Source organism: Macrobrachium rosenbergii, chromosome 2, assembly GCF_040412425.1.
Source record: "Macrobrachium rosenbergii isolate ZJJX-2024 chromosome 2, ASM4041242v1, whole genome shotgun sequence".
Lineage (NCBI taxonomy): Eukaryota > Metazoa > Arthropoda > Malacostraca > Decapoda > Palaemonidae > Macrobrachium > Macrobrachium rosenbergii.
This window is the reverse complement of record NC_089742.1, coordinates 24,903,299-24,910,649: the sequence shown is the minus strand read 5'-3', so window position 1 is coordinate 24,910,649 and position 7,351 is coordinate 24,903,299.

Below are 7,351 nucleotides of genomic sequence, written 5' to 3'. Positions count from 1 at the left end.
GGAAAAAATAGACGTCATACCATTCCCAAGTTTAAATTAAATTTCATTTTTGGTGGTCGTGAGATGGCACATTTTGAGAATTGTATGACTTTCTCTCTCACTCTCTCTCGACGAGATTATACCCGTCGTGGAATCATTTTACGGACAAAATAGAATTATATGTACTCTCTCTCTCTCTCTCTCTCTCTCTCTCTCTCTCTCTCTCTGTGTGTGTGTGTGTGTGTGTGTGTGTGTGTGTGGGTTAGTCTGATTGCTGAAAGTGTTCATATATAAAATGTTTTAGTTAAAAACGGAACAGAGAAACATTAATTCACCATCGATGTAACATTAACGATAATGGAAAATAGGATGCACAGTTGCATGGAAGTTTTTGCCCACCTAATGTCTACAGTTTTACTTTATAAAACATGTTCCTTATCTTTTGTTTATACTCGTAAATGTGCCTTAGGTCAGAAACCATGCAAACATCTTTTCGGATCTATATGAAATCAAATTTACTGTGGGCTCTAAATATTTTACTTTTTGAAGTGTAGCAGGATTTGAGCTTACTGTGTTTATTTCTCATTTGTTAGGTTTTTTTTTGGGGGGTGGGCTGTAATTTGCCATCATTTATGTTAGCGCCGCCCCTCCCCCGCCTCATTTATCACATGGAAGGTTTCGTAAGCTATTGGCCTCCATGGCTTACGCTATACGAGTATGCCCACATCATGAATAGAAATACTGAAAGATGAATAAAGAAAGGTATTGCATTTTTTCCAGCGCTTTTATGCAAAGCTAGTATTTTTTTTACGCATGAAGGGGGAGGGGTTGAGAGGGAGGTCAGGCATATCACTTTCTAACCACTGAATCATTGATGAATCCCATAAAGAAAACTTACACAGTAGCAGACTTTTCTTATACCTACAAAGAGGACTTTCTGTAAATCCCTTGGTGGAAGGGAAAGTATGAAGGATGAGCCTGTTCCCTTGAGACCAACGCAAACTTTTTTTTTTTTTTTTTTTTTTTTATTCCTATAGGATACCAGAAGATAAAACTTTACTCTTCTCCACGCTGTGTTTACTGGAGTTAAGGCGTGTGCAACTTTACAACTTGTACTGAGTCAGAATAAGTACATTGTTCAGGATATATAATTGAAAGTTGTGGGATAAGAAAATAGCGCTGAAAAGCTGCAGTGATTGGTAAAGTGTCTGAAAATTGTTTCGACAAGGGAGTAGACAGTAGATTACAAGAGAAAGATAATGTGCATAGATTGAAGCCAGAGAGATGGAGAAGTGAATTTTAGTATAGATTGATGTTGAAGGAATAGAAGTGGTTGTCTTATACAGGTGTTTGAGAGTATATGACGAAGTTGATAGGAAGACTGAAAGAAGAGGCGAGTGCCAGAATAAGTGAAGAGATTATTGCGGCAGGAACTCTGCAAAATGATCAGCGTTTAGACCAGAGCCTAGACTGGAAAATATTGGGAAGAATGAAGTAATTTTTAACCGGTTCTCCTTTATAAGGAATTAAAGTCTGATTCCTGAATGTAGACGAGAGAAAACAGTAGAAACTGTTGAAGTGGACTGTTCGAAAAGTATAGTTGGAGTAAAAAGAATTGAAAATTAGAAAAATGTAAAGATACCTGGCAGATGCGGTTTGGGAGGTTATTATAAATGAATAGGCAGATCAGAGTGTTTTGAGGTAACTTGTTATTGTTCGGGGAACAGAAGACGATAAGTTAACGAACATACTTCGTGAGTTTTAAAATGAAAGAAGAGAAGGGGCGACAGAAATTGCTGTATTGGTGGAATGAAAGACAGATTGAAGTGGAAAAACTTTAGTGCCCAGGATGCCTGAATGTTTGAATACCCCAGATCAAGATGTGAGGAACAATATGTGTAGAGAGACGGAGCTGAATAGGGTAGGGGCCGATCTGAGGTATTTACGACAAAGGGCAAATGAACCATCTTTAGAGGAAGGATGAAAGTCAAACGTAGTGCTGAATTTCTGCAATGTATATTTGCCCTTAATTCACACACACACACACACACACACACACACACACACACACATATATATATATGTATGTATGTATATATATATATATATATATATATATATATATATATATATATATATATATATATATATATATAAATATAAATATATATATATATATATATATATATATATATATATATATATATATATATATATATATATATATGTATGTATAATATGCATGTGTCTGTCTTTCTGTGTTTATGTGAGTTCGTGTGTAATGCTAATTGCGTATATGTGGGGAAATGCTTTTGTCCGTGAATATAATTCCAAGAAAAGTTGAAAGCTTGGTAATAGTCAAACGTATAAAATGCAATGCAATTTGAATATTCGCGTCAGTCTTCGTGAAGAGTCATCGAACTATAATTTTCTTTTATGACCTCGAAGATCCTCCTGAAGCAGAAATAATGAAATTACTTCGATATGATGATTCTATTAACGAAGGGAAACTCCTCCAGACTTGCTAAATGCTGTTAGCATCATTTTTCGTCATATTTAACAACTTCGTTACGTATTTTTCAAAAATATAAGTTTCATAGAGCTTTCTGCATTAAGAATATCGGGGGAAATTTGTCTGTTTCTTAATTTAGAATATAAGCGTAATCTCTCTCTCTCTCTCTCTCTCTCTCTCTCTCTCTCTCTTCTCTCTCTCTCTCTCTCTCTCTCTCTCTCTCTGCCCTGTCAGCTAAGTATTTCTGAAAGTTGTATTTTCCCCGTTGCCGGAGAAGTAAAAGAAGTAATGTTTTAGGTAGATAAATTCATATTGCGGAGAACTATTAAGCAGATTATTCAAGTCTGATTTTTTCTTAACCTTTAATATACGACTTGATTCTGTCACCAACGGCGATATCAGAATATTTCACTCCATTCTGATATTCCATTACTTCAGATATATGTTGGCATTTTCATACAAAGATGAATGAGTAATTACGTTGCGTTATTTGTTTCTCTCACATTTTACAGGTAAACCGTATCTCATGAAATATTACTGTGTTTATCTCTTCCTCTGCAGCCTTCAGAAATATTATGTCGTGAGGAAAAATAGCTTTACAAAAATGTCACAAGGGATTATAAATTGGGTTTGAAAGGGTTTATTTTAAAAAAATAAGTAAATGCAACTGGAAGCACGCGTGAACGCTGTTACATTTTGTCAGTATTACTTTGGAGACCGCTGATATTCATGATCCAAACAGATCGTTGGCACTATGGATTATTTTTAAATTGAATTATACATCGAACAGCCACGTGTTAGTTATACAAAATAAGTAAAAGATATGTTTCGCTTTCAAATGAGCTTGTGTCTCGTCTTATTATAATCTGTATTACATAAATAATCTTATGATTTCAAGTTGAAAGATTTTAGAGTCTCTTTTCATTGGCTTCCCCGTCATCATGAGAAGGGTGAAGTCTGTTGCAAGTTTCTAAACATTGATATTTGGGATCAGTGACTAGCTGCATGTCCCGACCACTGCGGGTGGCCTTAAGTAGCATTCCTTAGTGTTCATTAGCATAGGTAGAAACGGGGTTCACAAGTCTCTGCTCGTATTTTGGATATTGCTCTTAATTTAGAATTCCATTTCTGTGTCCTTGATGAATTTGTAGAAGTCAAAGATATGCAAATAAAATTAAAGTGACTACGGAGACAATGGACGCCAGGGATGTAGGTAACTTTTTTTTTTTTTTACCTCGTGAGTCATTCAAAGAGGTGAATATTGATTTGGGACACAAATGAAATGTCAGCAAATTACAAAGTAGGTCACACAGCCTAGATTGTCAATATGCAGATACTGGGAGAGACAACGAACAGAATTGCAAATATGTAAAGATAACTCATGCGCCTCTAATGAATTTGATCAATCACAAGCAAAAATTCTGATTAATGTCTTTCGGTAACAGTAAATTCAATTATTGGGTAAAGAATCACAATCAGAAACGCCGATGCGGGATTGATCCAAACAGAAAAATCTTTACAAATGTCGAAAGTTTTTTCCGTGATATATTCATCAAAGCTAATGTCAATAGACCTTCATTATTTGTGTTATTATTTGCTCGCATTAAAAGTTAATCCTGTAAATCAAATTTGACATATCAATTAACTGAAATCAGCCAATGTAATTTTTATAAGGTAAAGCAATTGGAACAGGCCACCAAATGCCCAAACCTAGCCCTGGTCCGAAAAATGGGAATAAAGAGGGAAAGAAGGGTTATGGGAATTTACCACGAAAGAATTGTTGTGCCTGTCCCTTCAAGGAGGATAATTTATAAGAGGGAAAAAAAGTAGAAGGAGAAATCCAAAGCTTGCCAGAAGGAAAGAAACAGTCACTGAACCATGTAATCCAACGATTACTAAAGATTAACCTCATTAATGTGTTAAGAAATCCGTTTCATTCATATGTTAGGAAATCAGTTAAAAGGAACCTTTTCAGAAATTGGTTGACCACCAGCAAAGGAAAAAATAAACGGTGATGCAAAGTTCGGGCTTGATTCATTCTTTATTTGATGTGCCCATTTTTGGTGTATTTTGTGTCAGTGTGCATGCGAACACATGTATCCAAAAGTGATAAACTTAAATTGTTGACGAGAGAATTTTATAAATCCCCCCCTCCCCAACCCCTCACTCATATCTCATTCTTTGTAATATATTTGGGAATTGTAGCACTGAACCGCTCTTTATCTTAGCCTCAGTTCAAATCCGGACGTGGAAGTAGAATTTATTATTTGATTCCAAGTCTCAGATTTCAAAACATTTAGGGAAATGGTATCCAAAATATAGGAAGAAAATGAACCGAGAAAATTTAAACGTGTACACACGCATATATTAATGTATATGTATGTATATATATATATATATATATATACATATACATATACAGTGTGTATATATATATATATATATATATATATATATATATATATATATATATATATATATATATATATATATATATATATATATGTGTGTGTGTGTGTGTGTGTGTGTGTGTATGTGTGTAATGCTAGAATGACCATGGATAATGTTAAAAGATAAGGCATCCAGCTTCATAGTTGTCATCAAGTGCATTTTCCTGTCTAAATTCGCATGAATATGCATAATTTGCCTTCAGAATTTCACTTGAAGTCTGACAGCATGGATTTTAAAAACAATTAACTCATTCGCATCAATTATCAACTGTTGACCTTTCCGAAACGAAGTTCAGAAAGGTTTCACTTATGAATATTTGTTTCGTGTCAGTTAAATTAAGAACGAAAGCAGGCAATAGGGCCAGGATATTCACTGGAAAAACACCTGTCCCTTCCCTACTCAAATGATGGTTTCATCATTTCACAGCTGAGCACGAAGTCCAACCACGTCGAGTCGCGTTTAATTATACACCGCTTGGTGAAATTTGAATAAGTTTCATGCCAGGATTTCTAGTCCGGTTTTATGCAGGCAAACTGGTATATTGCTTATTATTTTAAAAAGAAGAAGGGCGAAGTAAAGAGGACCGGACAGAAAAGGTACATGTAAAAGTGAATATGTTTAGGGATCCCACATTTGGTAGGTGGCTGTACAGTACATAAAAATCTTTGTTGTTCACCTGTAAACACAGTCTTCTATTTGGTATCTGCTAATAAACATAAGACTTGTGATGATATCCTTTAGATTTTCGGCTGAAGGCATGAATATTTCCCTGCCATCGACCTGCAAACAAAATATTTGTATTCCGTCGGAGTACATTCGGACTGATTAATAACATTTATTTTGATACCTGTCCAATACTTGTTGTAGATAAGAATATTTAAATTGGTATCTCTTCCAGATAAGTATTTCATTTGGTATTCTCTTTGCAAATGGCGAAATTAAGTAAATCTTTGCTTTCCACAGCATCAAAACAGGACTTTAAAACTAGTATGAAGTCATATCGTAGGTTTGAAGGTTGCTCATGACTGGCACTTATCGCACATTGTCCTAGGGACATAACAGACACACAGATGAGTAGCGCCTTAGTATTCTCCCAGCCACCCAAGGTAGGAAAAGGGAAGACAAGGCAGTGTGGTTGTTGAGGACTGCCGGTAGAGCTTCGTGGGTATTGCAGATGTCCATGTCTACCTCTTAAGGATTGTGAGTTTGTGCTGAGAGTTACAAATCAACCCGTAAGCAGGACCTGAACTCTGCAACCCACGGAGTGCAGACAGCAAGCGATCCCAGTATGTTACTACCACCTTAGAGAAATTCGGTCTGCATAGTGAAATGTATTTCATATATGCCGTTGGAAAAAAATACTTCTTTCTGGTGTCGTCTTTTTGGTATCCGACTGTTGACAGAACTGTTTTGGAAGTTACTGAAGAAAAACATCTCTCATTATGTTTATTTTAAAAGAAATAATGGTTTTCCTTATCAACCTGTTAATAATTCCATTATTTTGAGTCAGATTCCGTTACAAAAGTTTTTATCAGGTATGAAGTGAATGTTTACCTTTTTTTTTGTAACGAAGGCCATTCTGTAATTCTCCTTTTGCCAGAAATGTATATATGTTTTTTTTATTCTTACTATTACAGTTAGTATCTGTTATTATTTATGAAAACTTTTATTTCAATTCCTGTTTCAGCCCAAATTTCTACAACTGTCCTTTAGAGCCTTCCTTTTATAATTATGCATTCTTTTCACCAACTGTCGCGTTTCCTTCCGCGATCCTCTCATGTGGTACCGTTTCATTTATGTGCGTGCCGGAAACTTCTGAAAAAAGAAAATTATCTCTTCGTGCTGCATGGCTTGAAAATCAGTTTCTCAGGGGACAAGGATTTTACAGTCGTATACCGTTTGTTCTAATGCCAATATATTTGTAACCACACACATTATATATATATATATATATATATATATATATATATATATATATATATATATATATATATATATATAATATGTAAGTATGTAGATAGATATGTTGTGTGTGTGTTTGCTTCATATCAAGTATTAGCATTAACAGACAGCATAAATAGCATAATATATCATTATTATCTCTCTCTCTCTCTCTCTCTCTCTCTCTCTCTCTCTCTCTCTCTCTCTCTCTCTCTCTCTCCCTCCATTTAAGAGCAAATTCTATACAGTTACCTACCGATTCAGCGTTTTTTGTGACCTTTTACACAGAATGAAAAAAAATTCTTATTCATATAGCAAATGTCATCTAAATTACCGGAGATGGTTTGCAAAAGGTAGAGGATTAATGACAGAATTGCATGGCATTAAAAAATAAGCAAATAAAATGTTAAGGGTCGGACATTAATTCAATCAAACAAAACATAGAGGAAACATAACATAGAGAAATTT